Raw genomic sequence first — 26659 nt, 5'->3', positions numbered from 1 at the left:
TCTCCTTCCACAAGGTGGATTTCTTCAACAGTAGGTTCGAAAGGTCAGGAACCTCTTGTTCTTAGAAGAAATCCTGCCTCTTAAATGCTGACCAGATCTGTGAATAGCTAATATCATTCCATGACTTTGCAAAGTTTATTCCCTTTTAATTATACTCACAAAACATACTACTTATTAATAGAGTCAACAGTAGTAAACACACGAACTGCCCTCATGTTGATATTTTTAAACTATACATATATATACACATAAACATATATAATACATAATATGTATATATATAGATATGTGTGCATTATATATATATTGCATATATATTATCCTTTTTCATATCCCTTTGCTGCATAGAGAATGCTTCTTTTTCCAAGTTATTTCTTTATTCAAAGAGAACATGTTATCCTTCCATAAGATTCAGTAATTCTACCTGAGGAAACTATAGACTATGTAGTATGATGAATAAATGGCCAACTCCTGTTATTAAGGTTCAAATTCTGCGGATTACAAATTTTGTCAGGTTTTCTTCTTATAACATAATTTAATGTTTATATTTTTATGGTTTTCTAAGTGCTTTCTTGTAAGTGATTATTTCTCTTTACAATCTACTGTTAAATACAACAGAACTAATATGTGCTTTGCATAGGAACGGTAGAAATAGACCCTCACGCATCTGTTTCTTATAATGCTTGGTCTGAAGAGAGAGTTAATGAGGAACAATAAATCTAATTTTCTGCATGGGAAATGCAGAAAAAAAATTGCATGCGATGTTAAATTCTTTGAATTTTAAAGATATCAAATATTAGAACAAAAATTTGACATAGATTTTAAGTAACACAAAAATCTTCAAAGACACTAATTGGTGTTAACTTCTTTTCAGAAGTACTATATTTCCTTCTCATCTGACCTTTGAAACTTTTATTAAGACTGATATTCTTTGGTTACTGAGTTTTTTTTAATTAACAAATAAGATATGAAGTAAGAGTGAGTATATATAAGTATGTTAATTTATAATGTCTAACAAAGTTAACAGAAAACTGATGGCATCATTTAACTTATAGTTTAATAATTAAAGAGGATTAAAATGTAAACTTTCATGTTCATCATATGCTTCCAAATACACACACCCATGTGGTGGTGAGACATCTTATTTATTTTGAATTTTTTTAAAAGTTGTTGCAACCGACAGATATTTCCATATCATGATTCAAGTGAAACTGAAAAACTGTAACAGTTATTACTTCTATATCATCTATCATGGTCTATTCTAAAATATGGAAATGTACTTTATTTCTTACTGGAAATGTTGCTGGATCTCTATCCTCAGGAAAAGCTAAAAATTATTATATAATGGATTGTAATAAAACACTTTCATGTGAAATTAGGTATTTATAGTAAATTGATACCCTTTGATTTCTTCATAAATCTCTCTTTGTATACAGATGGACCCAGTCTTGATTTCAATGGACTTTAGTTTGGTAAGAAAATTAACTTTTGGAAAATAAATTACCAGCAGATGGCGCTCGGGGCATTCTATGAGCCCAGACAAGAGACTAGAAGACAATTTAGACTTTATTTAATTCTATTTTATCCTACATATGAAGTTGCTATACCAAGCTTTACAATCCCCAAAGATTCCTGTTAATTGACTCAACTGTTCTGTGGTAATTTATAGACAATCCTCCGATGCTCATCTAAAGGGCACTGCATTCAACTCACTGGCCCGTGTGAAGATGGAGCATGAAGATGTAACCTTCCCCCTTCCCCACCTTCACCCCTAAACAAGAAAAAACAAAACAAAACAAAAACAGAACCCCAGCTTCCTTGAAGCATAATATAAATTTGTCAAATAAATTTTCGTCTTAAGATAAGACAAATGCCATTCCTTTGCCTTTTTTTTTCTTTCCACTTTATTCTCTTAAATTAAGAATGTGAAGCCTTATTTTTAAATGGGTTCATAATATGCATTCTGGATGTTTTAAAGTACTCTTATAATAAAACTCATTGAGTAGTTATTTTTTGATTACTGAGACCCATGTACTGACTCTGACTGTTATTGGGGAACTATGTGTTTGTACGAAGGAAGAAAAAATAACAGCTTTGAATGGTAAAACCAAATTGCATCGCAGAAAGCCTGTCTGAAGGGCTGTTCTCCTGTTTCTTTTCTCTGCTCCCCTTGCCTGTCTTCGCCTCCTCCAATTAGAATAAACTTTGCTCTGAACTTTAAAACTTTATTATTTTCTAACCACCATTAGATGTCTATAACTAGCAGTGTTTCATTTCCTCTAATGACAAAGGGTATGAGGAATTGTATCCATATGCCCTTATAAACCCCTCCTCACGCACCTTCTCTCACACATTAGTATCATTCCTTCATTGACTGAGCTCTTTTCCCCACCTGATTTTCATCTAACTTTACATGTGAAAAGGAACCCAAAGTCACACAACATGCTCAATGCTCGTCATTCTTAGGTAGAAGTCCTGGATCAGAGTCCCAATTGTATAGCTGATGAACAGTGAGTCTCAAAATTTAATGTTTCAATGTTGAATTTCTAGCCCCACTAAATTGAGTGGAAAGTGGGTTTGGAAACCTCACTGGGACTGTGTGTAATAAGCATCGTGTTGTATCTCACCATAACCTGTAGGTGTAGGACCTACTTAAAACAGGAACTTTTAAAATCTGTATACTATAGCTACTATGTAATCTTAATACCCCTTAAGAACATTGAGCATTTCTCATACATTATATTAGCAGAAATAAAACAAGAGCAATTAAACAAGTGCTCAGTCGACATAATAGCACATGGTATGATTTGAAAAGAAGAAATGGGGCTTCAAGAGTTTGTAACTCCACAAACATCCAGGGAGTTGTGGCTCTGCCCAGGGCTTGGAAAATCTGTCTTTCAAGGCCAGCCCTTGACTGCTGCGTTAGGGTGGGCGGCACGGAAGGGGGCGTGGCCTCCTGCCAAGGCTGTTGCCGATGAGTGGGTGATCTTAGGGGAATAAACTGCAAAATCTCAAATTTTTGCTCGCGTGATAATAAACCAGAGCCAAATGATTTTCCTAAGACTTGTATGGCCTTCTGTTCCATTTTATTGCACAATTTGGAATTATAAATTTTACTGTGCGTTAATTTGCACAGAAGGGTCAATGCTATATTCAAGTGCTTACCAATTATTTTCAGTGACAACAACGTTAAAATATGTTGTCTTTTATTCCAAAATCAGTGCAAAATCCTCAGTCTGTTGTCATTTAGCTATGAAAAAAATGTACTCTGATCACTGCCATTATGAAAAAAGGAGAGAACATTCCTTTTCAGTTGGACTCTGTTGTGACAGAATTTGGTAAAAATAAACTCACGTTTGATATCACATCCCACCCTTCAGCTTTAGGTCTGAGTCTCAAGTAGAAGGAAAAGAGCAAGGAGGAGAAGACAGGAAGGGGGTGCTCAAGTACAGTCCAGGGGGTGGCTGGTGCAGGGAGGAGAGGCAGAGCACAGTACATTCAAGACTGCAGTCCACCAAAAGTTTCATCAGAAACATGACTTGGATGAAGTCACGAATGTTACAGCAACACATATATCTTCATTTACAAATGCTCAGGTCAAATATACACTTCACTGGATGATTGGCATTGTAAGAAGGCTGGGAGTAAACAAAGCAGGAAGTAGGAGAGTGACTGGAAATGGGTTCCAAAGAAGAGGGTAGACATAGAGATTGGTGCCGCTTTTTGACTTTCTGAGCTGGGTGATATTCTCTTAAATTCACCACAGGTAGGTACATATCTAAGTCACACTTTCCTCGTCATTTAGGTGGATTTTTTTGCTGGCTCCTTTTTAATTTGTATTATTTTATTTATTTATTTAGTGGTGAAAGGTTGCCCAGAATGTTTTACTGTTGCATTTTAGTCTTAATTCCTTCCTTTTTTTCTTTCTTTTTTATTCAGTGAGAGGAGGGGAGGCAGAGACAGACTCTTGCATGCTCCCCTACCTGGGTCCATTTGGCAAGGCCACTAGGGGGCGATGCTCTGCCCATCTGGGGCATCACTCCATTGCTCAGCAACCAAGCTCTTCTTAGCACCTGAGGTGAAGGCCATGGAGCCATCCTTAGTGCCCAGGGCCAACTTACTCCAATTGAGCCATGGCTACAGGAGGAGAAAAGAGAGAGAAGTGAGAGGGGGGGAGGGCAGAGAAGCTGATGGGTGGTTCTCTTGCATGCCCTGCCTGGGAATCTAACCTGGGACATCCATATGGCTGGCCTACGTTCTACCACTGAGCCAACCAGCCAGAGCCAGTCTTAAATTTCTAAATGGGGCTTTTTAGTTTAATGGTTAAGAAGAGCCAGGATATCATTCTGATGTTATTCAAGAGAGTAGAAGATTTAACTTACTACTTAGGTAACAAAATAAAGTATTCTCTAAAATTTAGTTATGAATGACTAGTGTAAGTGCAAATATAGCTAACTGTGTAACATTTGGAAAAACGCTCACTATGAGATTTCATTTTTACTCGCAATAATAGGGAGATCCTTGGATATGAGTTGCCATTTTAACAGGAGTCAGAAATAAATTTTTGAACAGAAAGTCATATGGCTCTAGTTTGTGTTCAACTCCTTTCCATGAGATCAATATTTTATTTTTCTTTCTTTTTATAAACATTTGTAAGTTGAAGACCTACTCTCTGAAGAGTGCAGAAGTGCATCATCTGCATGGTTCGCCTCTCTGCCTGTCCTACCCAGGGTACTGCCCTGAACAGTCAGCTCCACATCCTAAAGGAAACCGTTACAGGATATGTGTGAGGGAAGCACTGTTACTGGCACCTAAGGGATGGCTAAGATAAATCTGTTGAAATTCTGAAAATCCTTGCTGTAATTCTTTACAATATTTTCCTGAACCACTCTCTCAGCTTTAAATGAACCAGATCAAAAATAGTTAAATAGCCCTGGCCGGTTGGCTCAGCGGTAGAGCGTCGGCCTAGCGTGCGGAGGACCCGGGTTCGATTCCCGGCCAGGGCACATAGGAGAAGCGCCCATTTGCTTCTCCACCCCTCCGCCGCGCTTTCCTCTCTGTCTCTCTCTTCCCCTCCCGCAGCCAAGGCTCCATTGGAGCAAAGATGGCCCGGGCGCTGGGGATGGCTCTGTGGCCTCTGCCTCAGGCGCTAGAGTGGCTCTGGTCGCAATATGGCGACGCCCAGGATGGGCAGAGCATCGCCCCATGGTGGGCGTGCCGGGTGGATCCCGGTCGGGCGCATGCGGGAGTCTGTCTGACTGTCTCTCCCTGTTTCCAGCTTCAGAAAAATGAAAAAAAAAAAAAAATAGTTAAATGCTCAATTTGATATCTATTCTACCTAGGTATATCCTGATACAAATTAAAATATAAATAAAAGGGAAACAGAAAAGAAGGTGGGATTTTGGAGAAACAAGGGAATCAATCCATTTTTTTTCCCAAAAAATTTTCTAATAGAGCTCAGAGGGTACAGCAGATTGTTGTCTTTCCTTCTTTATATCTGCACTAAAATGGAGTAAAGGAAGGAGATAAATTGTTGAGGTTATGACATGTTTTTTTTTTTTTTTCTGTACACAAAGGGTCTACCAGAATGATCTAGTTGAAGTATTTGGTAGAGCCAAAATTTTAGGGAGTGGAAGACTGCTGAAGAAGGAACTGAAAAAGTCAAGACAGGATATAATTAAGGCTTGAAATGGATTTCAACAGAGGTAGGGTCAGGCTAAGGACAAATTGTGGTAATGTTTTATAAGCTGCGATAAGAAGAAAGACAGGCAAAGGAGCTACAGCATAAAAATAAAAGTTCAAGATCAAGGCTCAATTTAGGGTTTTAGTCTTTGAAAACGAACAAAGTTGTGACACAAGAAAAATGATAATGAAGTCAGAAACATGGATTCCCTTCTTCTGACCTCCCCAAGGAAAAGGAAAGGGAGGGGAGGCAAGGAGAGAAGAAAATGACAGAATTCCGACTCTAGAGAAGAACATTTATCTGAATCTTTGAAGTCTCCCATAGTAGGAAGTTACACTTGGGCCAGGAAGTGGCCAGTGAAGCCAAGAAGTGACTTGGGGGGAGGGGGGGGAGAATCAGAGAGTGAATCAAAGGGAAAGGGGGCTGAAGTACACTCATGAGAAATCCTGATTTTTATCTTGAATAGCTCGAGTAGCTAAACCTCACTCAGCAGGAGAGCAAGAGGTCCCCTTTATTTTAACAAAATAATAATGTGTTCCACAAACGGCAATGTTTCCTTTGTGGTTGAATCTGTTTTCCAGAAGATATAAAGTGGAACAACAAAAATTCACCCAAAACATGACAGATGACAAACTATCCTTAGAGAAAGAAAACTGAGGGTTTTTTTTCCCCTTCTTCTTTCCAAATAAAGATATTGAAATAAGACATCTCAAGGCATATATTTATCTTATTCTATTGAATGTCACTGATAAGATTGTAAATATTTATGGCGGGTAGAAACCATGAGGCTTCTGAACTGCCTGTTGGATGAAGAAATTGAGCTCCAAGGAGTTATATGGTGTGCCAAAGGTCATGCAGTTATTTGTGTGTATACATATATATATGTTTCAATATATATGTGTGTGCATATATAGCTTATTTGCTTGCTTTTCACATGAGAGTAAGTTTTCGCCCAGTGTGGGTCTGCTGTGGAATTGATATGTAGTTTGTGACTTAGCGTAACAACAGTTACTAGTGTTAAACTCTTACTATGATATTCCATTTTTTTCCTCCAAATAATTTCTTGACATTGCTATTGCTCTTATAGCCACTGAAATAAACACTTAAAAAGATTAATTGTTCACCCCTATAGAAATTCTAGATTACGGGATTGGAACCCACGTCAGCTCACTCCAAAGCTTGGTTTTTTTCTTTTTTTTTTTTCTTTTTTGTATTTTTCTGAAGCTTGAAATGGGGAGAGACAGTCAGACAGTCTCCCGCATGCACCCGACCGGGATCCACCCGGCACGCCCACCAGGGGCGACGCTCTGCCCACCAGAGGGCAATGCTCTGCCCCTCCGGGGGGTTGCTCTGCTGTGACCAGAGCCACTCTGGCGCCTGGGGCAGAGGCCAAGGAGCCATCCCCAGCACCCAGGCCATCTTTGCTCCAATGGAGCCTTGGCTGCAGGAGGAGAAGAGAGAGACAGAGAGGAAGGGGGGGGTGGAGAAGCAAATGGGCACCTCCCCTATGTGCCCTGGCCGGGAATCGAACCCGGGTCCCCCTCACGCCAGGCCGACGCTCTACCGCTGAGCCAACCGGCCAGGGCAAAAGCTTGGTTTTAATGTTAACCTCTCTACTAGTTAAAGAGAACACAGTCAAGTCATTGGTCTAACAAACACAGAAAAACTCTTATAATTGTCAACTTTGACAGAGGATCCTTATCCCTCTGAGAGCATAACTTTATGGTGGGGATGGAATTCAAAAGTGCAGCATGGATACAACATCAGTCTTTCAGACTCTACATCTTGTGGGTGACTAATGATATTGTAAGGAAGGGAGTGAGGTAGTCTTAGCGAATCAATAAACAAACGTTTCTATAATTCTAGAAGCATTGATACATTTCCAGGTTTACAACAGTGAAGAATTAACTGACAGTTCCTGTCTATCCACTAATAAGGTACACAGGGATTAGTGGGTGTTCATAGCATGCTGTTGTTTTAGTAGGTTTTTAAAATTAGTTAACTGTATTAAGAGAAGTGGGTTATATAAAATATATTATCAAAATATGTTCTGTGGCTTTACTAAGTAAACTCCTCTATGTAGTCACAAAAAATAACTAAGAAAAAACTATGCCACCTTTTGAGAAACTTTTCCTGATAAATAATTTTTTAAATTTTATTCTGCTTTAATATATATTTGTACTTTCCCAGTACCTGGTCATATTAATGTTGCTACATCTAGGATTTCATTTTACCTTTTGGGTAATACATATGGATTTAACTGTGTAGTTTTGACATATAATAATGGAAACTGAATGTGTCAATCTTTGAATACAGTGCAAATGAATGTCAACCTTATAAATATTCTTTTTATTGTATTTTATTTATTAATTTGAGATACACACCCACAGAGATCAATTTGTTATTCCAGTTATTTATGCAGTCGTTGGTTGATTCTTGTATGTGCCCTGATGCGGGATGGAACCTTGGTGCATCAGGCCAACGTTCTAACCAGCTGAGCTCCCTGACCAGGGCTGCGTAATGTCATCCTTAAACAGAAGAAAGACGTGTGTGTGTGTGCCTTCATTAAGGTAAATTTTCCCTCAAAAACGATACATGTAATTGCATATTTAACAGGAGATGCCTGCTATAATGTAAATAAAACTTTGCCTCCCTTAGCTGTAAGAAATGCTAAAGTTATAAATAACACTCCTCCCCATCCCCAGGTCTGTGTACATTCTTTTCAGGAAAACATTATCTATAAATATAAACATATATATGTATATATACATATATATAATTATATATTACATATACACATATCTGTGTATATATGTGTGTGGAGATATATAGAGAGAGAGATATAGATATAGATATATAGATATATACAGTATGTCCATAAAGTCATGGTGCACTTTTGACCAGTCACAGGAAAGCAACAAAAGATGATAGAAATGTGAAATCTGCACCAAATAAAAGGAAAACTCTCCCAGTTTCATACCTATTCAGTGCAGTTTGATATGGGCTCACACACAGATTTTTTAGGGCTCCTTAGGTAGCTATCCTGTATAGCCCCTACAGACTCGTCACTGACTGATGGCCTACCAGAACGGGGTTTCTCCACCAAACTGCCGGTTTCCTTCAACTGCTTATCCCACCGAGTAATGTTATTCCTATGTGGTGGCGCTTTGTTATAAACGCACCAATATTTACATTGCACTTTGGTCACAGATTCGAATTTAGTGAACCACAGAACACACTGAACTTTTCTCTGTACCGTCCACATCTCAACTGGCATGGCCGTGGGCTGCTCCGCTGTATACACGGTGTTACATCATCATCTGTGCATGCGCACATGCTGCCACATCATCCTACAGAAACTGGGAGGGTTTTCCTTTTATTTGGTGTAGATTTCACATTTCTATCGTCTTTTGTTGCTTTATGTGACCAGTCAAAAATGCATTATGACTTTATGGACACACTGTATATGTGTGTGTGTGTGTGTGTGTATGTATATCTATATACATATATATGTATAGAGATACATATATATATGGGGGTGGAGAGAGAGAGACTTTTCCTGTTCACCAGCATGACTTAATTTCACATATCATCCTATAGGCAGACTCTGAAATTTTTAAATGAGAATTATAGCCAGCAATGCATGCAAAATAACTCATTCACTGTTGTAAACTACAAATATATTGCTTTTATGCAAAAAGAAAGGGATTTTGGAAAAACTTTGGAAAGAGACTGGAACCTTTTAATGATTTGGGAAATTAAATCATTTAATAAAATAGTAACAGAAGCTTAACTGTTGCAAGTTTAAGATATCAAACAGCATTTGAACAGCTAGCCTCTCTTAGTCTCTCATCTGGCAGCCAAAATTTTTTTTTTATATTCCCTGATTGTCTACTTTTCCCCAGTGAAAGTTATTACATTCCTTTTCCCATTTTTAATCAAAATCATTTCCAACTTATTTCAGTCTGTCACAATATTTTCATACGAGGGGTGTTGTAATCTAATTCCTTCATTTGAATAATACATTCGTTTTTAATTACTGCAACTTGATCTCAGATTATTCAAATAACTGTTTCATTTTTTATGCTTACCCTGACCCCAGTGTATTTGTAGGCTTTTATCCTTACCTGATACCACTGTAATGTAATTATAGATTGTATTTTAATCATCTACTATATTCTAGTGAGTTTGTTTAAATCGCTCCAATCCTGAGCCTTTTATTCCTATGCCTTTTAAAATTCTACAATGGCATTTTCTTTGCATAAAAGCAATATTTTTTGTAGCTTACAACAATGAATGAATATTTTGCATGTATTGTTGAATACAGTACTCATTTCATAATTGTAAGTCACTATACACTATACAGGATGGTACTTAAAATCAAATTGTGCTGTAAACAGCGGTATTACATTATACATCGTTTGAAATCTTTATACCTATTTGTTTTCCAGACTGCTCCCTCCCATCCACAATGCTTTAAAACCACAGATATGCATTATATTCATGATCACCCTATCTGTGTCTGGTTATTCAAATCCCTGTTATAAGAGCACAAGGCCAAGTTTTATTTGTAGTGGAATAAGCTTCTCTAATATGAATTATTTTTATTAGTATTTTCACTATTGATCACTCCATAATTGCCTGATTCCTTCCTAAACTACCACTGCACCAGGAAAATTCATTATTCCTAAGCTCCTGTACGTGGGTATCTGAGATCTTGGCACATTGGCTGATTTTAGCAACACATTCAACAATGAACCAGGAATATAGTCTGAGAAGATGGCTGACAATATTGCCCATCTATAAAGCCCAGTGTTCATCTTCCCATCAGACTTACAGGCCTGAGAAATGAATTTTCCTGAGTGAGTCTAATTATCTTCTCAAAATCCTGGAGTCATAACAGACTCCTCATTGTCCTCAGTCTTCACAGTTAATCACTAAGTCCCACTGTTGGGCAGATAAAATGTATTATGCTCACTTTGTTAAAAATAGGCGCTGCCCACGTGAGGCCGTCGCCCAGGTGATATTAATGTGTGTTGGGGATCGTTGCAGCCTGGGGCTTGGTTTTGGGATTAAGCCTTTCCTACCCTTTTTGATGTAGGGGCGGTACAATCCAATCATGCCTCAGAGAAGTGACTTTGTATTAGAGACTTCCCTGTTTTGTATATTGGATTAAAGGTTTGGATTTCTACAATATAAAATGGGGGCAGAACGGGAGTTTGTGCTCTTGGTTCCTGGGATGATTAGAGGAGAGAGCAGAGCAGAGAGCAGAAGGAGGCCATGTGGAGGTGGCCAGGAGAAGCAGCCAGGATGGCGGATTGCTGAGTGAGATGCCAGTTTGTGTAGAGAGAAGGAAGGAGATGGGGAACTGAGGAGAATAAGGCTGGTGAGCTAGAAACCTTTGATTCTAGGAAACTCGGATAAGTCAGTGGCTTTGTGAGCACTGAATGTGAGTGGGTTTTGGAGCCCAGTGTGTGTTTTTACTTGCCCGCCGGGTGCAAGCTAGGATTAAAGACTATGGCCCACCAGTTTGTGGCTCCGTTGTTTCTTTACCGACTGTCCGAATCCAATGCGAACCTGCATGTGAATGGCCATGATGGCGGCTTCTGGCTTTACACCCACCAATTCTGTATCCAAAGTATGTGTCAAATACTCTTCCCTTTTCTTCCTCCAGTTATGCTTACTCATTTCAGACCCCAACAAATCTGTCTTATGATGGTTAATCCCTCTACCTCCTGTGTTGTATATTTTCAGTCAGTCTTCCAGATTTTTGTAAGAATGCATGGCTAAAACACAAACCCGATCCTGTTCCCACCTTCAGTTAAAATCTCTGAATAGCTCCCATGGCCCCCAGGAGACTACTTATCCTGACGTCCTAGAGGTAAAGCCTCAGCCTGCCTCTCACTTCTGATTAGGAGGAATCAAGCTGATCTTAACAGGTAACACTTAATTGCATGTACAATAAAATGTTAGGAGCAAAACAGGTGAGTGAGGATATAAAACTTTGCATTCTGACATTAATAGTTAACAAAATACAGGATTGTTCTTAAACCAATAATTATTATGACCACAGATCAACTCTTCCAAGTTTCTATCTATGGATTATAGACTTCCTCTCTCCCCTTCCGCATTCTACACTTTATCTTTAATCCCTTCCTCTACTCAGAATAGATAAAACGATGGAGATAAATGTCTTGAAGATAAATGCAGCACTCATCTAGAATACAGTTTTAAATCACTGCTTTCTTTCACATTCAGTTCAACCACTGAGATTTGGGCTAAGTTTTTAATCATTGTGGAATAAATTGCATGAGGCTCCTTGAAACTTAATTTCCAGAAATGCTATTGACAAATTATTAAATGGTACATAAAAGGACGAAACTTTTTGACAGAAATATCAGAAATAGCCTTGGCCATGTAGCTCAGTTGCTTAGAGCGGGGTTCCCCAAACTATGGCCAGCAGGCCACATGCGGCCCCCTGAGGCCATTTATCCGGCCCCCGCTGCACTTCCGGAAGGGGCACCTCTTTCATTGGTGGTCAGTGAGAGGAGCATAGTTCCCATTGAAATACTGGTCAGTTTGTTGATTTTAATTTACTTGTTCTTTATTTTAAATATTGTATTTGTTTCCATTTTGTTTTTTTACTTTAAAAGAAGATATGTGCAGTGTGCATAGGGATTTGTTCATAGTTTTTTTTATAGTCCGGCCCTCCAACAGTGTGAGGGACAGTGAACTGGCCCCCTGTGTAAAAAGTTTGGGGACCCCTGGCTTAGAGCATCATTTAAATTTGACAAGTTTCTGGGTTCGATCCCCGCTAGTGCACATACAAGAATGAACCAGTGAATGCAAAATAAGTGGAAGAACAAACTGATCACCCCCTTCCTTTTTCTCTTCCCTTTCCCTCTCTTTAAAATCAATCAATACATTTTTTAAAAATATCAGAAACAAGAGTTCAACCGCACGCCTTTTCCTCCTATCATGAACTGTGACTGCCTAATAAAGGACATATTAACTTATTTAACTGGTTAGTTGTTACAAAAACCCAGAGAATCTTGAAGATACGTAACTGTTTGAGAATACCTCAGACTACACAATAAAATAATGGCATGAATAAGAATTTGGGGACAAACTGTCTGATAACTCCTAAAAATGAATTATGCCCTTTTATTTCCAACCTCCATGGAGAAAGGCATGCTTCCTTTGGGATTTCTCCTACCATTTCACTTGGTTATAATAATACAAGCTTCATTAGAGAAGTAAAATGCAATTGTCTCCATGAGATCAAAGGACAATCTATTAAATAAAACAACTGGAACTCTGGAATGAAATCATATGAAAAGTTAAAATTTTACGGTGAGTCAAAATGTAAATCGTACGGCATACTGTGGCTCAACGCAGAACTGAAGATTAGCTTTATTAAGGGAAAATTGACAGTGGCTTGGAGAATCTGAAAAAAACATGAAAAGATTTATAAATTCTCAACAACCTGTTTTATGGGCTAGATTAAACTTAGCATTGTTGCTATTTTAGTAAATTTAAAGGCTCTGCTCATTAACGACAAGAGTAATAAGAAATATACAACCAAAAATAATAGGTATTGTGATTTTTATAACATAGAGTCAGTGATTCAGGGACCTAGAGAGTATAGTTTATATTAAAACGAAACAAAAGCCTGTAACTGTTATATCAGTTGAGTTCCAAAGGGAAATCAGTGACCAGTATATTGACCACTTACTTGCTCCTAAAATCTGTAAGAGTTTTGCTCTTAAGTGAAAAATAGAATTTCATACTAACTGTTCAAAATCAAAGGTCTTTATGAGTTCTGAAATCTAGTGCCCGTGTCCGTCTGAAGGAAAGGGACAGAGGTAGAAACAGGCCAATCAAACTTTTCTACACACTAGGTTCTGAATATGAATTCTTTTAAAGTGCTTATTAAATACTTGGTGTTTTTTCTTCTAAACGGAAATGACAGATTTCAAAACACATTACTGTGTAGTTCAGTGCATTACATCACTTAAGTCATTTTACTAAATTATATGAAATTACCCTGAAATTGCATCAAGTATTGCAACGTATCATAAAACTAAAAGAAAAAAAAATCATAAAAAAAACACATTTCATTTTGCAAGAGAAATATAACAGAGTCAAGGGTCTCGGAATGAAACAGTTACTCCCTTTTACATTCTTGAGAATGATCTAACTTATCAAAACAACATTCTTTGATTCTGTGGAAAACCGTGAAATTCTGTTTACCAAAAAAACCAGTTTGTAAAAACCATTGGTTCAGTGAACCATTGAAAAAAGTAATATAAGTAATAATTAACAATAATAAAACAGGAATATCTATTAACCTTCTAATTATAATAGAAGAAAATTATCTGTGAAAACCCCGAATGGATTTTGCAAAACATTGTTTTTGAAAATTAATTTTGTTCTAATTTGATTTTGGTTATTTTCTAATGAATATACAGGGTGGGGCAAAAACAGCTTTATAGTTGTTCACATGGAAAATAATACAATAATAAATACATAATAATACAAAATAAACTGTGTTTTGCGTACTCACAAATAGAAACCTACTTTTGACCTACCCTGTAGATGCATACATACACACACACACTGTACTTCCAAAGATTTAAAAATATTATCACAAAATCTAAACTTTTCTCATCATCAATCATTTTAAATGTGACCTAGCTTTATCACTTAAACCCTAATAGTTTAAAGTTTGCTTCATGAAATGTACTTCTGTTTATTCCTAGCATCTCATGCTTCTAGAAAATCAAAGAGAGTCCTAACTACCCACCAATTAATGTTAAAACAACTCAAAGAATGAAAACATGGCCAACAAAATATTCTACTCAAGTAGTTGTATCCTCTTATTTCCAAACCCTGAAAGTAATTAGCTTACTATTCAGTTCCCATTCAGGTCAGTCTCTGCAGTAATAGACCTTCTCTGCAATGCTCACTGCAGCTGGGCAGGTTGGCTGGCTTGCTGGGTAGACCATGAAGTTTGGGACTCTTCATTTCCATATGAAGACCAATCCTAAACCCTCAGTAAATCACCAAGCCTTTTTATTGGTTTTCCTCCATTTGCTAGGTTACCAAAGGTGATCATCAGATACAGTGCAAAGAATTGGCATTTTTAAGATCAGAAAAATCTGGGTGAGATAGTCAGCTCTGAATATTTGGCATCTGTGTGATGTGGGGTGATGTAAATTCTTTTGAGACACCATTTTCTCATCTGGAAAATGGGAGTTATCTTGTCTACTCTCCGCTGATTGCTGTGACTGTGATATAAGGTCACTTTATATGACGGCCATAGCACAGGGAATCGGTGCTTTAAAACTGTTTTCTCTGCTCTCTTCTCATAATTATTTTATTTGAAATGGCAAAGGATGGTGTCTGGAAGCTTCAACTAAGGCAGATTGTAAAATATCACCTGCTTGAGGTATTATCACAGAAGGCATTGGCCCTATTTTCCTTCCAACTCTCTTGTTGGCCCTGGTTGCCTTTTGGGGGGTGATTTATATTGTTGATTTCAGACTGTTATTCCTGGAGAAAAGTGGCCCTGTTTAGCTTTCAGACCTCTGTTGTCTGTTGCATTTTGTGGAGTACTATGTACTTGCTAATGTTTTGTATGCTAGGGACCCCCCAAAATCAGTATTGACACAAAATCTCCAATCTTGGGGTTTACATATATTTCTAATTCCTCAGTCTTAAATCATTGTATCTTTTTGTTTGTTTGTCTGCTTTACTTCACAGATTGTTTTTTAAAGACAGAGCAAGTGAAACAATAAAAAAGGAGAAATAAAGTCACTGTGAATAATAACAATATTTTTATTTTCTTTAGAGTGTATTTTCTATAAATGTATATTTATTGCATACATACTTTCTATGTATATTTATTGCATACAATTCATAATTACCTAGAGAAATTTGAAAGGGAATTAAAAAAAACCCTGGTTCAATGAATAAAAAAATGTGATAAATACTATTCATACTAACAAAGATCTAAATTTTAACAATGTAACTAGATTGGAAACATTAGCCCAAGGTTAAAGATGATATCATGTGTTATCATACCATGCCACTGAGTATGGATTTAATATATTCAAAATCTGGTTAAGCGTTTAATTAAAAAAAATATATAAAGCAATTGTGAGGGGTGTGTGTGTGTGTGTGTGTGTGTGTGTGTGTGTGTGTTTGTGTGTGTAACACAGTTTGGGGCATTAATTTAAAAAATAAAAACTATAAATGTGCAAAAATATTTATATGAACTACAGTCCTGGATGGAAACTCCATTTCTAATAGTCAAACGTGATACACATACTGGTCCCTTGGCATGCCCAGCTCAGAGCCATCTGTTACATTGGCATTGTGCCCATTCACAAGGAGTTATGCCAGTTTAACATGATATAGGTGACACCAAAATGAAGGTTTGAGAGACTAGATAGTAGAGTGAGCTATGACCCCCCCCCCCCTGTAATTGGGACCCTTGGTGGCTGTCTTTATTGGAGAGGAGGATTTGTGTTAGTTAATTCTGTGGACCCAATGTTACCAAAAACCCCATTACAAAAAAAGAAAAAAAATCAGTGTACTATCCTGTCATTTAGACTACTAAAAATTTTACCGAAGTGGGGGAAGTTGAATGTTTCACCTTAAGACCTTGCACCATTTTGGAACTAATATTGTCAGACACATGTTCTTGAGTAGGTCATGAACACATATGGCAATTTAATTGATTTTCAAAGGGACTCTCAAAGGGCCATGCATTAACATATATAATACATATGTTTTATGGGAAGGAGCAGCACTCAAAGAATCTACCTCTTATATTTTCATTCAAAGAATTTCTGAAATATTTTTCTATACTATACCCATCAATTTCATTGCATTTATTTGCTTCCATCCTTATATTACTGAATTGAGTTTCCACTCTATTGCTGGAGATTAAATAATAAAATGTATATTTTTGGTATCACTGGGTTTTTTTTAGATTTTATTTACTCATTTTTACTGGAAAAAGAGAAAAAGGGAGAGAGAGAAGAGAGAGAGAGAGAGAGAGAGAGAAAGAGAGGGAGAGGGAGAGAGAGAAAGGAAAGAGAGAGAACAGGGGGAGGAGCAGGAAGCATCAAATCTCATATGTGCCTTGACCAGGCCAGCCCAGGGTTTCGAACCGGCAACATCAGCATTCCAGGTCAATGCTTTATCCACTGCACCACCGCAGGTCAAGCCTGTTTTTTTTTTTTAATCAAACTCCCTGCAACTTTATACAAAATGTTCATACTATTAAAAGCTATGAAGTATCTTGCTTTCCACTGCCCTATACTTTTCTGAGGTAATTATATTATTTAGAGGGTAATCCACAAAAGTTTGTAAGAGAATTGAGAGAAATAGATATTCTTATACAAACCAATGGATCAAGTCATCTTGAACCCAAAGAGGCATTAGCAGTGCTAAAGTGGAAATGTCCAGCCCTGCATTCTTGGAGCACCATGGAATTCTCCTTAGCCCCTTTATAGCTTACTGCATTTGTATACCTATAAAAAGGGCAGTAATTTAGAAAAATGAAAAAAAGAATAAAAAATCTTTCAGAGCACAAGTCTAACTGATTAATTCTATTCCTGAACTTGTCATTTATAAACCAGCATTACCTGGTCAGATTAGGTAGCACAAAGCATAAGGTGGCAAGTAAGAGATAATTTTCATCATTAATTCATTCAGCTACTTAACACAACCTCCGTTCATGAAACACACACTATGATCAAGGCAATGTGGAGCACAGAGGGTGACAGAATACATGGACTGTTCCCTCAAAGTGTTCTAAAAGTTAGCCATAAAGGAAGGGTAGTAGGATTCTCCTCTCCTGTCCCATGATGCTGCATTCTTAGGCAAGCCTTAGAGCCCATTGGACCTATATACTGAGAAGTCAGTAGATATTTGCATATAAAATGTTCATAATATCCCAAGAAATATGTCCTTGAAGACTTACATCATCTTTAAAAGACCTCTGGCATAGACACAGGTGAAGCTGAGATAATATGACATAACTTAGCACACTTTAAAAGGTTGTCAAGATGACAAATTATGTTGTGTGTTCCATTATAATTTGTTCATTTTTAGCCAGGTTACTTAGAATAATTGTTTATTCTCTCTGAGCCTCAGTTCATTTTTTTCTATAAAATTGGGTAATAGCTTCTGACTCTGAGAATTCTTCTGAAGACTGTACAGTCATACAGACATCATTTGTTGCAGGAGTCTGGGGAGTAGAAAAATTGTTATGCCACCCATAGTTGCAGAAGCCTTAGGAAAAGAGATGAAATTTGAGTTGACTTAAGGACAATGAATGTACGAGGCTTATATTGTGAGAGGAGTCTTGCCCTAGTCTTTACCTTTGGCCCTGATGGCAAAGTCAAGAGAACTGGATTCTGATACAGCATGTACTACTATGAATGTGGAAAATCCATCTGATTTTTCTGGGCCTCACTTTCTTCATCTTTAAAGTGAAAAGGCTGGTATTTTGGTTCTTTTAATTGGTTCAAAACCCAAAATCGACAGATGGGGTAAAGTGATGATGCCATGCTAATAAATGCTGCCATCATGAGATAACTCCAGGTGAGTTTTTAGAGCTTGAAGATGAAATGAAATGGTCTTCTATGAGCCTAAGCTTACTCATCATTAAATGTGAAATGGAGCTACATAAAGCTAAGAATCCAGTTAAAAACCTTATAAACTTGCTAATCTCTATCTATGTCCCATCAAATGGCATATTAAAAATATCTTTGGAAAGAAATGTTTTGATCCAAATAAAGAGATGTCTGTTAACCCTGACCAGGTAGGCTTTTACTTTCAAGCATGAGTTTCCTATAATGATTCTGGGTTCCCCTGTGGATGTCTTCCAAAATGAATAATTCATTCATGTGACAGAACAACTACGTGAGGCAAACTCTGTATGAGTCTTCAGAGTTAAAAAAGCTTTGGCCCTGGCTGGTTGGCTCAGCGGTAGAGCGTCGGCCCAGAGTGCAGGAGTCACGGGTTCGATTCCAGCCAGCGCACACAGCAGAGGAGCCCATTTGCTTCTCCACCCCTCCCCCTCTCCTTCCTCTCTGTCTCTCTCTTCCCCTCCCGCAGCGAGGCTCCATTGGAGCAAAGATGGCCTGGGCGCTGGGGATGGCTCTGTGGCCTCTGCATCAAGCGCTAGAATGGCTCTGGATGCAACAGAGCGACGCCCCAGAGGGGCAAAGCATCGCCCCCTGGTGGGCATGCCGGGTGGATCCCGGTTGGACGCATGCGGGAGTCTGTCTGACTGCCTCCCCGTTTCCAGCTTCGGAAAAATTAAAAAAAAAAAAAAAAGCTTTCTAATTTTTTATTCATTTATTCATTCATTCATTCTTTATTGAGAGGAGGAGAGGCAGAAAACAGACTTCTGCATGCACCCCGACCAGGATCCATCTAGCAAGTCCACTAGGGGGCGATGCCCATCCTGGACTGTTCCTCCATTACTCAGCAATGGAGACATTTTTTAGCACCTGAGGCAGAGGTCCCAGAGCCATCCTCAGTGCCCGAGGCCAACTTTGCTTGAACCATTCAAGCCATGGCTGTGGAAGCTAGAGAGAGAGAGAGAGAGAGAGAGAGAAGGGAGAAGGATGAAGAAACAGATGGTTGCCTCTCCTGTGTGTCCTGACGAAGAATCAAGCCCAGGACATTTACACACCAGACAGACATTCTACCACTGAGCCAACCAGCCAGGGCATGTAAAAATGCTTTCTATAACAGCTCTCATATATGATAGATTAGAGTAAGAAATGTACACTGAAACTGGTCTCCTTTATTAAAGATCTAGTGAAGGTTTTTGATCAATGTTACTAAAATTTCACAATGAGGCTCCTAAAAATAAAGAAGTTTTTTGTTGTTGTTGTTAAAATAAAATGAACTAGCAAATCCAATAATATGTCTGTTGAAATGTCTAGATTACTGCTATATCACTTCTAATAATTATAAATGTTAGAGCCATAGGTTCATCTGTATTTAAGATCAGCTGGCATTCTGACACAGCTATGGATAATGGTTATAATTTAGCCTAGCTATCATATAAAATAATGACTATTGTAATGTCAGGTGAATAAATAGAGTGTGTGAGTGTGTGCATAAGTGTGGATAGTGTATGATTTTCAGCTGCAAGCATTATCTTGTATAGGCAAGACTCCTCAACTTTTCAGAACTGTATTGAACATCATGATCTTGTGCTACTACAACTGATGCCATAATCTGTAAGTGTTCCCACATAAGCAAATAAAGGATGCTGATGATTACTGCCATTGATCAATATGTCTTGGATATTTATTGCTATCCAAAAAAAAAAAAGTCATTTAGGAAAAAGTGTTGAAAGTACGGGTTATCTCCTTTTATTAATAATGTGCAATTAATTGTCAATGTTGCAGGTAGTCATGGGTCCTGCTGTTTATTACTATACCTGTATAAGTGTTAGATAATTCCCATATTCTCCAATATACCTTCCATCAGACAATCCTTGATTGTGGCCATTCCAACTTGAGAGTTTTACTTGGATTGGTTACAAAAACCCTGGGAAAGACTATTAAGATCCTATTGCTCAGTGAATACTTGAATAAAGGGGGGAGTGGATGGGAAGAGAGGTCCCACGCTGATAAGCAGTTCTATGAAGTTATTTTTTTACAAACATAGCATAGCTCCAGAACACCAGAAGAAGGCCAGAAGGAAGAAGAAAAACGAAAGAGGAAAGGACAGAACGAACAGATCCCACCGCATAGTTTTGCTGAAGGGCTGGCCCTGTTCCTCCAGCAGGGGTCGTCAAACTTTTTATAAAAACCGCCCACTTTTGCAGTGCTGGTCAACCTGGTCCCTACCGTGCAACCAAACAGCACTGCGATTGGCCCATCATGAAAGCCGGAACGCCTACTAGTGGGCGGTAGGGACCAGGTCTACCAGCACTGCAAAAGTGGGCGGTTTTTATAAAAAGTTTGACGCCCCCTGCTGGCAGCATGTGTATGCGCATGGTCGAGAACAGGTGGAATTGGGCTAAATCACAAAAGGGTATCAGTGGATTTGTTAACCGTTACCACAAAAGTTATGACTTCAAGGTATTTATCAATGCATTTTGAACTACTGAGTCATAAAGTATATTTCAAATACATTAACCATGGCTTTTGGCCTGGATTTTGAAGGAACAATTTTAATATGTGCTTAGATTTTCATTTTTAATTACACAGGTTACTGCTTAAACCTCCCCATTAATATAGAAAATTGAAATGTTTATTAAGTTGAAATTGATTTGTTTTTATAATTTTATAAACAGAGTTAAAGGGTATTTAATAGTATATCTTTTTAAAGCAAAGCATATGCATTTTGGTTGCTGGAATTATTTGTCTTCAACTGATGAGTCTAGTCTAATGCGCAGTGAGGGTGAGTGACGGGACTGCAATAAATTTGGAGATAAAATGCCTCTAGACGTCACTCTAACAAGACTCGCAGGCTATTAGTATTCTCTCAGGGATCAATTTTAAAAGTTGTAACATAATAAAAAATGGTTGGACTATATTTCCCCACAGCTTTCATTTTATTATGTTGCATGAAATATGCCTTTATTGGCTATAGCATTACTGGAAGTAAAATATACCGGGTACTGAAAAATTCTGTCACTTTGTATTAGCTGTAAATTATCGACTAGTATAAACCCTAATTTCATTTGTCACATTCTGTTGCATTGCTGCTCTTCCCTGTTCCCATTCTGTCATTCTGGCAGGCCCGCGCTGCCCCAGGTATCACGGCATCGCCATCTGCACCCGACATCTGTCTCTCTATTGATCACACGGGTTTAGCACTTGATCAAACAGAGCACAACAGAATACATCTCTTTTTGCAATACTGCCAATGCCAACTGCTGCATGAAATCCACCACAAAAGCCTCCGTTACCTAGTTGAAAACTGCATTTGTGCGCTTGGCTTTGCTAAGAGACTCAGCATTTTCCACCCTTCCAGTCTCACACTGCACAGGAGTTATATTAAAATAATCTAGTTTTTCCTACATGTGAGAATTAATCAGGCTAAATGTGACCAATGCCAATGATGACAATGAATGGCTAGGAGAGTTCCAGATGCTTTCTAGGCCTACCTAGACGAAAGCCATTGTTCTTATTCCGTTAGTCCGGTTTGGGGGCATTTGTCAGGATGTATGAAACCCGTGACTGACCAACAGATTTTTTTCCCCTTTTTATCCAGCTGCTCTGGTGTCCTATAATAGGAACTTTAAAGCCATCCAAGCCAGGGGACAAAACTTTCACGTGGGCATATAGCATTCAAGCATTTTACCTACGTGTTGGGTTGCATAGGCAGCCCCTGAGAAGTCTATGAAGCAACCCCAGATTTTTCCTTAGCTGCAGAGACAACCAGCATATTTTCAAAAGGGCCACAGGGTTTTTGCCTATGTGACTCTTACTCACCTTAAGGTATGGCCACACGCGCAGCCCTGAAAACCAATGCCAAGATATTGCAATAAACAGCCAACACAGTGGGGAGATAAGGCTACAGGGAGATATTCAAGGAGAGTAAAAGCCAGAACAGCAGCATTTTTAGTTCCCAGAAACACAATAGTAGGATTAAGGTATGCAGTTATTTTTGTTCTCCTATTTTCACACTTTCCACAGTGAGACAAATTGTTTCCAGGGAGAATATCTTAGACTCACCATGTAAACAAATAAATAAAAATGCCCTTAAAATTTTAAGACAGATAGCCATATCATATTTAAAACCTATTCAATATCTTACTAGTGGAGATTGCATATTTCACTTATTGTTTTACAAATTGCCTTGGGGAAAAGGGGTCTAGAAAAAGCCATTAACATTAAAAATGGTCAAGTTTTTAAAAATTATTTTTCTATTTTAACTTACGTATGGAGGTTATAAAATTAGCAACCCTTGTTTTTAAAGGCAGTATTAGTTACATCATAAGACAAGTAGATTCTAGCATGTATTATTCATAAGATGTTTTGTAGCCAAATACATTAGGGTATATAGTTGTATGAACAAATTAATATTTTAAAGCTAATTGAAATTGTTCTTCCTATAAAGATTAAGCCTCTTCTACCCAACACACTTCAATCATTAAAATAACACTTTTAATGCCTTGTCTAAATGATGTCTGACATTAATACAAAGCTATATTAAAGCACTCAAATGACCAGTTCTTTTGCAATGTATTCTATATGATCAGACATTAGGTCAGAGTTGGGCAGTGTGTATGAAATAGTATCAAGTGGAAGCTAATTAAAATATATTTGCTATAGAACTTTACAGAAAAAAGAGACCACTAATCATCAGAAGGTATTCTGAAAATGGCATTTCTGAAAGGCTTTCAGTATACTTTAATCTCTTTGCATAAGGGTAATTTTTGACATAAAGGTTTTATTATAGACTTGAAACTTCAGTTGGAGAATAATTTTTTACTGTGTCAATAAAATCATTATGAAGTCTCAAATGCTTTTCTTACATGATTTTTATTTCCTAAAAAAATCGGGCTTCATTCTCAAGACAATAAAGGTTTCAGCATTTGCCACTTTTTCACTGAACTAAATATCTTCCTAAAAACAGTTAACCTTCCCTGTTTCTTCGGAGAGGGCTGCTACAATTATTACAGCAACAATAACATACACACACGCACACGCGTTAAATTTCCCCTGGCCATCACAAAGTGCAGGAAAGCAGACACACTGAAGGTCTGTAACGATGGCAGACTTGTGCATCCACTACAAAAATCCTCCTAACAATAGCTACTTAAATCTTTTACAGCCAGGACCAATTTTGGAACAGTCATGTTTAGGCTTACAAATCATGTCTGGTTTTGTTTTCTGTTATCCCTCAGACACATCTGTGTTTAAAAAGGGGGTAAAATAGCACATACTTTACTTCCATTAATAGAAAAATGTCACTACCACATTTCTTATTTCTTTTTGAGAGGTTAAATTCAATTGAGAAAAGTAGGTCATGGAATGAGAAATTTAGGTACAATATTTATTTCTAGAGATCAGGGGTCCTAGACAATGAAAGACTTTACCCCTAATATCTTTCAGAGAATTTTAACTAATGTCACTTCATCTCAAACTTTTCATCTCTGCCTGGCGTGACAGAACTTCAAAGCCTGAACTTAGTACTTCCTGCTGTCTAAAATAAAGTATACAATTATGAGTAATTCTACTTCTGATGTGACATATTTTCAGTACAGTAGACCTAAGAAGTTCTTTATAAAGCCAGTTGAATATAGACTTATAGTTGAATATTTGCTTATAAATTAAATAACTTCAACTTATCTTTTTAATACAAGCCCTTCCAGCAAATAGAAATGAAGCAATACATCTCTCAAAGTTCATAATTTTAATTTTCCTTGACTCACGTTATAGCTTTTGGACTCAAAGGAAATCATGTCGATGCTAAAGTAACAACCCCCATCTACCCCACTGGAAAAAAATGTGGATTTCATTTGTGCTTTATTCCTGCTGATGGAACATTTAACTTTACCATGATAACTACATTTATTATTGTAATTAGTAACAGAAAAATATTAAGCAGTGAATACTTGCATGTAATATTTACTAAGCATGAACCAAAAACTAAACATAAGCACAATATTCTTAAAATACATAATAACATACTAGAAATGCTAACAATGTTATAACAACCCCACTGAGTATAAATATTTACTGAAAGGCAATACAAAATTCAATCCTCACTTAAAGAATGACACATTTACCTAGTAGTAATTATTTGGTATAAATATAAATTAAAGTATTATTTTTATTTCCACATTTAATGATATTTTTGTCACTACTTTGTGGTAGGAAAGATGCATTGTTATATTACTACATCGTGTAGCAATGAATATATATTTAACTAACAAGAAAAATACAAATCTAATTTTTTTTAACTAAGTTTTCAAAATGAAAGGCAAATGAATCAGACTGTCAAGTATCATAGTTTGGTTAAATGTACTTTGAATTCACTGATTATTTAATGGATTTAGGCTCAATCATTTGCATTTTTAAAATTCAAGTTTGTTTTCCTTAAACAAAATTTTCTCCCACGGCAGTTGTTCCCAATATAATTCAGACTTCCAGTAGCAAACCCCACTGCAAAGGGAATTAAGGAAGATTTAGAGTAAAATGAAGACTTCTGCCTAGAACAGGTTCAACGATAGCATTTGTGGTGGAGAGGAGGCTCGTGTGAACTGTCTGAGGGTTCAGTGGAGCTGTCCAAGCATGGGCTCTGCGTACCAAGTTTATGATGTGCTTTCCATGGTCTCCAACCTCCGAGTGTTAGAAGTCAGACTTTCATGCCACAAAACCCATCATTAGAATTTAAACCACTGATCTCTAGAACCTACGATTTAAATTCCCAGCATATCATTATGTAACACAAAAAAGTCACTTGTCATGGTGGAAATTGCAGTTAATTTCAGGCATCCTACAGCCCTTGGTTTGGTTTGCTAATGAGGAGTGCTGAGAGAAGAGCACGCCCCTCTTTGGGTGACCTTGGCCTCCCAGGTCGGTCCTGCTCAGGTGTGTCGGATAGCTCGAACATGCTCAGAAATCAGACGCCTCCTGCAAGCCCTACCTACTTGCTTTTCTGCATCAGAAAAAGAGTCGGAGTTGTGCTCCCACCCCCCACTCGTCCCTCTCAACTTCCCAATTATATCATGAGAAAAGGTTACTCAAGAATAGGGCTTGAAAAACCTTATACAAACTCTTAGGGTGTCCTAACGGAATTCTATAACAATTTACAATTTGTATTTTAGATTTTCCTATGTATTTAGGGGGGAGAGGAGGTTTCTACTCTCAAAAGTCTATGAAGAGAGGCAGAAAAATATTGAGATAATTATATAGAGGGCTTATGACCGCAACCATGCCTGTCTGTCGAGAGGGAAGGGCTGGAAGCTCTAGGGTGCTGCATATTCTGGACCAGTCCAAAGGAAAGTTCCTTTGCAAACAAGGTGGCTAATTATTAAACCAGAACAAGTGTTATTTGCTTATTCTATATAGGTAAGTTAAATCACAAACTGAGCGCAACCTAAAATGTTCTACCATGAACAAGGAAGGAGAAAATATGTACAGTCTTTAAAATACGTGTGTAGTCACCACAAACAACCATTTCCTGGTTCTGACAAAGGAGTAAATAATCCATTGATCTGCAGCAGGGCACCTGCTTTGCAACTGACTCCGTATCAGTGGTCCCTGAACCCTCATTATTTTTCCTCAATTAAAGTTCATAGTCTCTAAAAGTCTGTGCTGAGCAGATGTACAACTGTTCTTGACAACGGAACACAGAAGAATCCACAAATTTAGAAAACTACTGCATTTCATAAACCCCAGAATCACATCATTTGTTGTGGGTAAGAAACATTACAAACAATATGTCTCTTTTATAGGCTGCTAAGCCGGCACATTACAGGAAGGAATATTAAAGTTCAAAAAACTGTCACATGAGCAGTACATTATGAATATAGTAATGTATTTTTTTATGATTCAAATAATGGTTACTGAAATGAAAGAAAAAAAAACCTTCAGTGGGTTGTAATGTAAAAATTGTGACTGAAAATTAGACAAAATTGGAAATATGAGCTAAACCAAGCACAAAGTAATGATCTGTAGAGAACTACAAAATGTAATAACGAATATATTTCAGAAATAAGAATTCAACTAATGCTAGTTTTATTTTCATCTTTTGCATAATCCTGAAATCTATGAGCACTGATTATCAAGGCAAACCATTTAAATAAAAAATACAGCAAGAACCCAGTTTCAGATACAACTGGCAGATACTCGGCTGAAGAACTTTATTTTATTTATTTTTGTTTTAAATCTACCTAAGGTCAAATACCACAGCACCATCCATTAAAAAAGCTATATAAAATATAGCCTCCATCACTCATAAACCTCTTTTTGTGCT

At 37.5% G+C, this 26659-nt stretch overlaps 1 protein-coding gene and 1 pseudogene across 2 annotated transcripts in view; one reads left to right on the top strand and one right to left on the bottom strand.

Annotated features, from left to right (window-relative positions):
- Positions 1-26659, bottom strand: part of ZFPM2 (zinc finger protein, FOG family member 2) — a 496687-nt gene that overhangs the window by 24269 nt on the left and 445759 nt on the right. The window lies entirely within an intron of this gene.
- Positions 20719-26659, top strand: part of LOC136398097 (protein BEX3-like) — a 41156-nt pseudogene continuing 35215 nt past the window's right edge.

Source organism: Saccopteryx leptura, chromosome 3, assembly GCF_036850995.1.
Source record: "Saccopteryx leptura isolate mSacLep1 chromosome 3, mSacLep1_pri_phased_curated, whole genome shotgun sequence".
In the NCBI taxonomy this organism is placed as follows: Eukaryota; Metazoa; Chordata; class Mammalia; order Chiroptera; family Emballonuridae; genus Saccopteryx; species Saccopteryx leptura.
This window is presented reverse-complemented; position numbering and strand designations above follow the sequence as displayed.